Genomic DNA, 11,842 nt, shown 5'->3' with positions numbered 1-11,842 from the left:
GGTGTAGCACAGGCGTCGCGCATTATATTGTCACCGATTCCGGAGTTACGACAATTTTTTGCTGGATCTTCATAAAATCCTTGCAGCATGAAATCTAGCCGGCATCGTTAATTTCCCATTAGATGGCACGATACGCTCCATCCGCTAAGACATCCTAACAAGTTCCGATGTCGGTGCAAGTCCACCTTCAGCCGGAAAGATCCGAAGATGAAAAACGCTAAAAGAAGGACACCATCCGCTATAAATTCTTTGGAAACGGTACACAAGAAGGCGAGGAACCAATCGGAAATTACATCACACGAACGAAACGCCCCGCGGCCGGCTTTTTACCTAAAAACAGCGCGCGTAGCGAACAAGTCGGCCGTGATCAAGATGTTTCGCTTCTTTCTCCGTCGAGACTGTCATTTATATATGTATACAACCAGCGAAGGAAACGGGACGGGATCGCGTAATTAATGAAAAATGAACAAGTTTTTGAACCGTTGATAACAACAGCAAATTGCGATTAAATTGGCCGTTTATGTAAAATCCCTGTTTCCCAGGCTGTCTAGCAGAGCCGAGAATCGAAACTGTGGTTTCCCACATCGGAAGCTTAATAAAGCCATAAGAAACTCTAGATGAAGCTATCTTAATATTTGTTAACACTAGCCTGCCAATCGGGTTCTCATATACGCACTCGTCAAGGAGGGTTTACTTATTATATAGGGTGTTCCTTTTATCCTGCACATTCAAATATCTTCGTTAAATTTATGAACAAATGTGTCGCTTTGGTTCGGAGGTAGGAACATTATGATTGTTGGGTTTTTTCTTTCAAGATCATTTTCTCCAAGTTTTTAAGGTCGTCATCGTTTCTTCCGTATCAAGCATTGTAGTTAATACGAAGGCGAATTTGATGACTACGACACTATTAACCATTAAATGAGCTTGAGTGAAATAATCACGCTAGTTTAAAGACGATAAAAAGAGATTGCAAAATGTTCGTTTTCCATAAGTAATAAATTTATTTATTCTACAGTAAATGTTCAAAACGTTGTTGGTTTCGTTAAGGAATTTACCATCAGACGTGGAAAGCATTCTGAAACTTTCTAATAGGTTTTATTTACGACGGTACTTATGGAACTCTTTTGAAACAAGTTTTTGCCTTTAAGTCCCATTGAGGATAAGAACGAGGATAAGAACGAAATTCCCGAGGACAGAAAACGAAATTCCTGGAAATAAAAATTTTGAATCAAATAGAATTTACACAATGCAAAAATATGAATTACCCTATAACAGGTGTTTCCTTGAAAAGTCATCAGTGTCTTCGTTATTTCGTATCTTCGAATTTTGCTTCTCCCGTGCTCCCAAATTCAACTTTCGAAGTTTCTTCCCTAAATTCAAACTTTTCATTGACTTCAGATTACACAAGTGTCTCCAAGTTTGCAATGCACTTCTGGTATTGAGCTCCCATTGCCAACGACAAGTGACGAACTTGTGGGAAACTAAACCGATGTATCAGATGTTGAAGATGCATAAGATGATATTAATCTATGTGTAGTCTTTAGAGAATTTGCAGAATATAAACCAAGAATTATTCCTGTAGATAATAATTTATTATATTATATTTTATTATAATATATATTATATTATTGACAATTTTCAAATTTGTATTTTCAAGATTGGACATACTAACTGACAATAGGTATAATCTAAATTCTACGAAGTTGAAAAATATTTAACCTGTAAAATTAAATTAAATAACTACGCGGTGGTATTACTCTACTACTACACAGAGTGCTTTACATATCTTACACACCTTAATATATTGGTTACTTTTGCTGATACGAAAAAATATTTCAGGGCCGAAGTTAAAAATATTACAATTTATGTTTTTTTGCTTTTAAGATAATTTTTCACAATTTTTCGTCTCAGTAAAGGTAGCTAATATATTAATAAAGGTACGCAAAACCTTGTTTGTGTAAGATCTATATATTTACCTATTATATAATGGAATGTTCACATATTTATGTTCAAGTTGTAAAAAATGTAAATAAAATTTATTATATAATTACGTAATATACGTACAATTACGATTTTCTGTGTTTCTTCATGGAATTTACACACATAATTGTAAAACAATTAACACATAATTTACACACATTATAAAACTTTTTCTAATAAGTGTTCTAAAATTACTTATTTTCATGAAACTTTCATTATATAAATTCTAGAATATCTGTTCTATAAGAACTCTTTTATAAAGACTCTTCATTGTAAGAGTTAAAAATTATACAGGAATAGATTATTCTCTCAAGTAAAAGATAAATTCTCTCAAATAAAAATACTAACAGAATTTTTTCAGAAACGAGAGGTACCTGCATATTTCAATCCCTGATTATTACAAATCATCGCGAGTAACATAGCGGAGATATTTTCTGTATATTTGCTGCACCAAATTCATTTCTATATCCTACAGACATCACCACCTTGCTTTGACAATATATTTTTAATGTTTTCATCGAAGATTAAAACTTTGCAGTTATCAACCAGCACATTAAACGTAATAAGTACTAAACTTATAAGCTTCTAAAACTTCTTCCTATAAATTAATAATTAACTGTTTCAATTATGATTAAAATGAAAAAGTATAATGGAAGGAACATCTACTCTTTATATTAATTTTATGACTTTATATTTCATTCGTGTCATGCGAATACTATTGAGATTATAATACATTATATTCGTATTATAAACCGTATAAAAATCATGGTAGATCAAATTTTTCATAAATACTACGAATTAAACAATGTGGTTCTCGTCCGTATTATGTACGGTCCACACATTGAAAGGATTAAATTACATCATATCGTTATGAAGATTGTAAAATAGTATATGATGATTTCATAGTTGTACAAGTCAGATTGATTTTAATTTGAAGAATGGTTGTAGAATTACGAATAAATATTAATAAGAAAAAAAATGTTTCGACTTGGTTAGACTCTGCATACACTCCCCACCAAAAGTATTAGGAGACTTACAGAAAATTAAATAAATTTGAGTAACCGAGTGGAAATTGTTATGTCTTCAATTTATTTCAAAGTAAATTGTATAAAACTATAACAAATACATATATCTATATATTTTTTGCATTATAGCAAAAATAACGTCAATCTTATGCGACCGCGTTTTTAAATTCCTTTTTGGACGAACTTCAGCATTCGTTCTATTAGCTCGTCTACTCTACTATGAACAAAATGTGCAAAAAAAAATGAATATATCAATAAGAAAATACATATATCAATAAGAAAACTATAATCGAGGCAAAAATCGGGCAGAAAAAATCCAGGGGTTTTCGAGGTCGCCGATTACGAATCTACAGTCAAAAAAAGAAAAAGAAAAAAATTGAACTAAATTGTTAAAATTAAATTATTGTCTAAAAAATGTTTTAGGCAACGATTTAATAGTTTCATGGGGGTCATAATTTTCATTTTTTATCTGAGCTCCATTTTTACATTATCAAAAGGAAGAAAGATTAATTCAATCTGTATAATGAATTCTGATCAACATGATACAAAAAAGATCTCAGCATCAAAGTCGCAAGTTTACACGTCCGTGTACTCTAAAGTTTAATGCACCATAATAATCAAGTCTTACATTGACGCAAGCTGTCGCAAAAATGTTGCGCCTAATTAAAGTACAATTCTTTTATTAAAAATTCATTCGTGTGAAACTTGTGTTCCACTAAAATCGGCAATGATACTATTAATTTAACAAACGTTTTCTGTTTCAAATTTCTCAGCTACTCTCAATACTGTTTAAAAGGTGATGCGATTTTAGGTAAAAATTTTAGGTATTTTTTTTCTCTTTAACTTGCATACTACATTTTTAGAACAAATTGAAGATATTCAGAGATTTTAGTAGTCATATATCCTACTATAGAACTGCAAGGAAAAATTACTTTTTTCTTGCTTTAAGCCACTGTGGCACCGCACGGTCGTACGTACATGGTCCGGTACAGGGATGCACTAAAGACCTCGACCATGCTCGGCACGTAATTTTACATTAGTCGCATATTGAAATTTCCAGAAATTTTCCTCGAGAAATAGCTCTGAATTGACGCTAGTATGCGCATGGCCTACTGCGGACCACGTGGTCCGGTGGAGACGGTTTCTACCATCGAAACGAACGGAGAAGTGACGTTGCATTTCTGCAACATCACAACTCTTCCCCCCTCCCGACCCCCTAAACGGGACCGGACTACACCACTACACACCACTCATACAATCTTCATGACTCCTACGGTGACTAGGAGAGCAATTCTCGTCGGAAGCTTCCCTCCGCAACGAGAATCCATCCACCAACCGAACCAACACTCAACAATCACATTACTTACTCGGTCATAAATTGAGCCGTTTATTTTGAAAGTGGCATAAGTCACTTTTTCAACAAAATCGAGTTAATGGTAACACTAATTACAATTGAACGGTATCTTTTCATTTTTTTTAAATTTGCAATCAATAAGTTGAGAACTATTGCGATTTGTTCGAGAGAAGTTTTGCTAATTAACGGTATAACAAACATGTTTATTTTGAAAGTGGCGTAAGTCGCTGTACTCAGGAAATTAATTGCGGGGCTTAGTGTAAAAGAAATAGAAACGTGTGATAAGTGTGTGTGAAGTATTGTTTTGAATTATTTTCAGCATTTTTAAAAAAGTTGTGACCACTGGACTTATTTTTATAAGTGCGAAAGAATAGTGCAGTTTTGTAAATTATATTATAGTGATGTGGCGGCTACCTCCAGATTCGCTAGCAGATGGCTATAAAATGTTTTATAAACTAACTTTAGATGAAAAAGATGAATTTCTAACTTTGGATTTGTCACCAAAAAGAGGAAGACCTAGGCGTTATTCACAAATAGAAATGGATCCGTTATACGCTGGATCTCGTCCTGTTTCTTCAGCAAAATACAAAGACATAATGGACTTGCTTAATTATATACCCCCAATATACCACAGTTATTTAAAAAATTTGAAACAAAACACGATTTCCGAGGACTTAATCACTCCTATTGATGACGAAAATGAAATTGAACTGATGTATTTTCATATAAATTACTTATACTTATGTTTCAAAATGTACTAATTATTTTTGTATTTTATGAATATTAAAATAAAAAATACTTAAATCAAACCTTTATATTAAATATGTTCATGGTATAAATTATTATTATATATGTAATTTATTCAACAATTTTAGTAAATCACTGTCCTTTCAAAACATCACTTCGGTAAAATACGTCGGACAAAATTAATATATGTCAGTCATTTTTCTAAACTATTTATTTTGAAAGTGGCTTAAGTCACTTTACCGTAATGAAAAGTGGTGATTTTTTAATGTTTATACGAAGTTATTTATACTGAGAAAAATATCAGTATCCTGAGATAACAAATACAAGTAAATCTTCTCGAAAGTTAGCATCCATATTTTTAAACGTGTTAAAACGCAAACCCTTAAATACATCGACAAACAAAGTGGCTTATGCCACTTTCAAAATAAACGGCTCAATTGTAACGGGAAGGTCCCAGAGACCGACCTCCGCGATATCGCGATACAATTCGATCGGCCAGGGCCGAGATGTCCTAGGAAAGCACGGAGGACGTGGCCACATAGCGGGAGCAGCCCTCCACCTCGCGCTCCAAATCCGAATAGGGCGAGTGAGGTAATTCCGCGGGGTCGGCCCAAGGGTGGTCTGGTAGAACTTACCCCGTCTCCAATCTCCCACGAAACCCGCAACAGCCGCAGGACTAACTACCATTTGTTAAAGGCTTTTGGGGAGCAAGACTGAAATACAAATATTTGCGACATTTTTGTGCAATGCAATAATTAGTTTAACGAGGGGTAATCTTCCGATACTCCTCCGGCTAATAAATAATAATTTGTGGACCTAATGTTCATCTATACATTAGTATTGCGATATTTTATAAGAACTTTTAGTTTATTTGTATAGTTATTTTTAAGTTCCGCTATAATTCTGTATGCCTTATAAATAAACACTTTACAAACACGGACACCCGGTATACCCGGCGGTTGAGTTTTTCTAGCCGTGCTTCCTTAACGTCAAAATTCGATCCTTACAACGGCGCGGCCTCGACTCCGCGCGCTTTGTTTACGCAACGACGCGTCCTAGTCCCGGCAACCTACCAACGTTCCCAATGGAATTCGAACGCACGCGAAATAGTGTGAATAGACGAACTCAACATATAAACGAAATTCGGATTTATACGAAATTTTTCAAGGTAGAGAATTCGGTGTACAATACAAACCATTCTCTAATTACAAACTATTGAATCATGAAAAACGTTACGTGGTACGACACAATTCAATTACGCTAAATTTTCCTAAAAATGCGTTCGATGACCAAAGAGAAAGGGTACAAAAATAATAAACAGTACGAATATATACAGTTACTCACAAAATTAAGCGTATACCTTTTAGAACGCAATAACTATTTTAAAGCTGGACTAAGTGACTTGAATTCTTTTTAGATGATAGAGAGACTAGTCTAGTAGACGATAATTGCCTTTAAAATGCTTTTTTTTAAATTTTGTTATCACTAGGAATGACAAAAAAGAATTAAAAAACCCATTTTTTTTACTTTTTCATCCGAGTCTATGAAGAAAATTTAAACAATGTGTTTTGTAGATCTCGGTTAAAAGACTTAGTAAAATTAAAATAATTTCAAATATATCAACTTTTCGTACCATTTTTCATCCAACACTTAACCCTTTGCGGACGAGAGGCAGGACGAATGGCGAGTGAGAGGCGACAGTCGGTATTTATGTTAGATTTTATTATCTCTAACATTATTCAACGTACTGTTTTATGAGAAAGTCTCTGAAGTGCTGGCGCAAATTATTTTTCCGTGGACTGGAAATTTGTTTAATCAATTCGTACATTCTCTACAAACATGTAAAAAGGCAGAGAAACGAACAGCCAGTTACACGTTTCAACTTTCGCAAAATTTTGATCAACAAATTGCGAGGAGATTTTCGTCAACCACGAGATAGATCTTCAAGTTCGATGGCCAACTCTGACGAAATTCGTCTGAACGGAAAACTGCATGTAATTGTTACTGGCACAAAGAAAGATTGCAAAGTTTGTTCCAGTCGAAACAAACCAGAGGGAAGACATGGGACGACCTCTTTCTATGATACATGTCCAGATAAACCAAGAATGCATCTTGGTCAATGTTTTATAAACTATCACACTAAACGAAACTACAAATCATAATTTTTGTAAAATTATATTCATAAAAGTGTGAATATAGATAAACTAACGAAATATAACGTTTTTGTAAGATAATTTATATGTAAGATCACTTTATTTTACCATATAAGAGACACTCGACATATTTGCAAAAATCACCTCGTCCTGCTACCTGACTCTGCCGAAAAAGTCGTCGTCCGCTAAGGGTGAAACGACATTTTCTTCCATCCAACACTTAATCCGTCAGCGGTTCAAATACAAAACGATAAGTTTGTTAACCCATGCACAGCAAACAGCGATACTAAGAAATACTGTGATGAAAGAAAAGAACATTTTGATTGCAACGACGTCGTGCAATTGTAAAACCAAACCACGAAGTATGAAAGTATCGCCAATGCAATTTGTGTTGTAAATCTTCATAATTTTGTTCGTACGAATTCAAACACTCGAATTTCTCCAACTTTTAATTAACCTTTTCATTGGTAATAAATAAATAAGAGAAATGCCAATGAAAGAACTTCGTCTCGACAATTCGCGAGTAACTGACATTCTATTCTTTTCTGGGGAAAAGAATCAATTCTTAGAAAAATTGAACAGTAGAAAATCGATAAAGAAACAGTAAAAAATCTTTTTGAACGGAAGAATTGATTCTTTCAAGAATCGAATCGTAATCGAACATCTCTAGTGTATAATGTATATTCGATTGTACATAGATATGAACGACACTACAGACAAGCAAATCGCTGCTTCTCTTCCCCTATACGTGATGTGAGATGGTGGTGGGGTTATAGCTCAGACGCGTGTAAATACAAAAGTTTCGCGACGATCGGGCAGTGTGCACAGTCAATCGAAATGTTAAACAAGGTTGCTATTGTATGTCGCGGGCATGCGAACTGCATGCAAGAAAATCTGGTTGCTCTGTTCGAGATGGTATTTAACTGACTGTATTTTATTTGCACAAGGGAGAAGTTTAGTACACGAATTAATTCTCTCCGCAAATAACGAATTTACAAAGTTACAATCGACATTCCGGAAAAGAAGTGCACAGAGTTCAATAAACTAAGCGTGCTAGTGGACATAAGCAACAATGGAACAGTGCGATGCTCGCGTCGCTTCTGCAGAACAGTTTTTTCGAACCAATGGAAATAGATATTACAGAAGGTAAAGTCATAATAAAATTGATAAAATAATATAATATAGGGAGTAGAAGAAGTATTCGTACACTTGTTAAAACAGAATAACTTTTTCATAATTAGGCCAACACATTGTAATTTTGGAAAATAATTTTTTAGCCATTGTCTGGTAAAGAAAAATCATTCTAGCATCCCCAAGAACATTTCGGCCGCTTGGCCCAATTACAAGAAAATAAAATATAAAATAATGAGTCAAACTCGAGTGATTATAACCTTCCCGATTTGTTTTAGCCTTGCCCACCAAATTCATCCATACTAATAACCACAATATGTTTTTAATTCCAGCGTTTCTTCTTTTCCTGCTTTTGGAAAAAATGTGGACTCAGTTATAATTTATAATTTATCATTATATAAATATAATTAAATAATATAAAAATATTAAATATTAATATTTAAATAATATAAAAATATTAAATATTAATATTAAAAAAATATAAAAATATTAAATATTAATATTTAAATAATATGAAAATATTAAATATTAATATTTAAATAATATAAAAATATTAAATATTAATATTTAAATAATATGAAAATATTAAATATTAATATTTAAATAATATAAAAATATTAAATATTAATATTTATATTAATTTTATAATATTATCGAATGTTCCGGAGATACAGCCACTCCAGAGGGCAACAGAGAGACATTGTTCGCTACACCGGAGCTATTCATCCCAGTGGTTCAACAGAGAAGTCCGAATGAAGTTAGTCGAGTCAAAGTCGAGTGATACATCTGAACTAATTGATCTTTTCCTGGAAATCCTCCGCCGTCGATATACGTATCGCCAGTGATGCTTCCCGAAGGAGACCACTGAGCACCGAGCTGTATTATTGAGTAAGACAGCATTCAAATAACTTTTCAAAAATTCGGTCAAATGATTCGAATTTCTTTTTTTTTAGATAATGTACTAATTTACTAGACTTTAGCTATAATATTTCTTTGAAATTTTGCTATTACTTGAAACGACAAAAACAAATAGAAAACTCATCTTTTTACACTTTTTTATCTGAGCCCGTAACGAAAATCTAAAGAAACGCATTTTGTAGATTTCAGAAACGAATCTGACGGAATTCCAAGCAGCTGGACCCTCGCATGCCCATACTAACCACGATCCAGGTGTGTATATAGGCGTGTGGCACCTCGCTGGCGTTGGAAGCAACGCGAGAGAATTCAATGGCAGAAGACAGGAGCGACGATGATAATAAATAAAGTTTTTCTTGCAGATCCCGAGTCCATGGCGGCAAGCAATTACATTATAATGGAGGCACCTACATAGACGGTCGTACAATTTCCCAATGATTATTCAGTCATCCAAATCAAATGGAAATCCTAAACGAAGACGGTAGTCGGTGGAAGAAAATTTTGTCTTAACGTTTTTCGTAATTGGAATTCGCTCTGTACACGGAGGAGGGTTATCTTGAAATTTGGAGACATTTTGTAAAGTTCAGAGTTTGTACATGGTGCAAGTAAAATATATTAACAAATACATTCATTTAAATCAACTGAAATTTATCATATAATAGTATATGATATTGAAATTGATAGTATCGATAGTTTTGTTCCGAATGTTGACATTCTCGATCAATAGTTATCAGAAATCTGTAGTTTTTTAAATCTTTTAACGCTCGTACAAATCAACAATGAACAAATCAACTTCTCCAATTGATAATTATTCAATTTGTATTGTTTAAGGAAGGCCTCAGAGAAATGAATAAATTAATGAAATTGAATAAATATTTTAGTTACTATGAATATTTGAAGTTGAGTGTCTTGAAAGTAGAATATTTCGCCTGACGGAATTCCTCACCTTCTTCGTGATGTCCTGATCATCGTGTTTCATATTTTCTCTCAGTCCTTTTATATTATAAAATATCACACCTTCCTAATAAGAAATCACATATATTTTTATTCATTACTAACAATAATATATTTTAAAAAATAGCACTGATTGATACGTGATAAATTAAAGAAATTTCCTATATTTGACAGATTTGATCTAGCAAAAAAGATATTTCCTATACAGCTTCCTTTAAATAACTGTGAAAGGATCATTTGTTGGCGATCTTTAATTGCTTAAAGCTCATACGAACGTCAACCGATTTCGATGAAATTTTCAGCGTGCATGTTACTTACCGAGATCTACAAAACGCATTTTTTAAACTTTCGTTGTAAGCTCGGATAAAAAAGTTAAAAGCGGGTTGTTTTGTAATTAATATTTGTCAGCAATATTGTAACAATGTACTTCAGTCATAGACTAACATACTAGTCCCTCTATCATCTAAACAAAATTCGAATCGTTTCTTCGAGTTTTAAACAAGTTATTACGTTTTAAAAAGTGTCCGAATATTAATGGAAGTCACTGTCTAAAGGGTGATTCACGGAACAGTAACGAGCTATATCTTTGTTTTGGTTGAAGTTAGGAAAAAATGTTAGTGGACAAGGGCTAATGGATTTAAAAAGAGAGAGGGGTCCTAATGTGAAATAAATAATCTTTCCCTAGATGGGCGCGTAAAGGTCATGTAAAGATCATCGTCTTTTTTTCAAATGGATACATACATTTTTTCCATATGTATTGAATTCTTTCTTCATTCTGCGTATAAGAGTGTTAGGCTAATATTATCGAAAAATGAATAGTTAAGACGATTTTAAAAAAGTTTATTATTTATAATTTTAAAAAAACGTCGATGACCTTTACGCGTCCCCCAAAGGGAAAATTATTTATTTCACACTATGATCTCTTTAAGACCATTCATCTTCCTCCTCTAACATTTTTTCCAAACTTGAACCAAAACGAAGATATAATTCCGTGAATCACCCTGTATAATTGAGCCGTTTATTTTGAAAGTGGCATAAGTCACTTTGTTTTTAAGTCGATATATTTAAGGGTTTAAAAATATGGATGCTAACTTTCGAGAAGATTTACTTGTATCTGTTATCTCAGGATACTGATATTTTTCTCAGTATAAATAATTTCGTATAAACATTAAAAAATCACCACTTTTTATTACGGTAAAGTGACTTAAGCCACTTTCAAAATAAACAGTTTAGAAAAATGACTGACATATATTAATTTTGTCCGACGTATTTTACTGAAGTGATGTTTTGAAAGGACAGTGATTTACTATAATTGTTGAATAAATTACATATATAATAATAATTTATACCATGAACATATTTAATATAAAGGTTTGATTTAAGTATTTTTTATTTTAATATTCATAAAATACAAAAATAATTAGTACATTTTGAAACATAAGTATAAGTAATTTATATGAAAATACATCAGTTCAATTTCATTTTCGTCATCGATAGGAGTGATTAAGTCCTCGGAAATCGTGTTTTGTTTCAAAATTTTAAAATAACTGTGGTATATTTTGGGTATATAATTAAGCAAGTCC

General features: G+C 32.9%; 1 long non-coding RNA gene across 1 annotated transcript; it reads left to right on the top strand.

The window, feature by feature from the left end:
- Window positions 1-8,070: 8,070 nt before the first annotated feature.
- LOC117227211 (uncharacterized) lies at window positions 8,071-10,196 on the top strand. Its single transcript, XR_004492015.2, has 4 exons — window positions 8,071-8,405; window positions 9,065-9,278; window positions 9,491-9,560; window positions 9,668-10,196. It is a non-coding gene; the product is annotated as an uncharacterized LOC117227211 (long non-coding RNA).
- The last annotated feature ends 1,646 nt before the right edge of the window (window positions 10,197-11,842 follow it).

The sequence above is a fragment of the Megalopta genalis genome, chromosome 16, assembly GCF_051020955.1.
Source record: "Megalopta genalis isolate 19385.01 chromosome 16, iyMegGena1_principal, whole genome shotgun sequence".
Lineage (NCBI taxonomy): Eukaryota > Metazoa > Arthropoda > Insecta > Hymenoptera > Halictidae > Megalopta > Megalopta genalis.
Note: the sequence above shows the minus strand (reverse complement) of the source record. Positions and strands in the feature narration are given on the sequence as shown.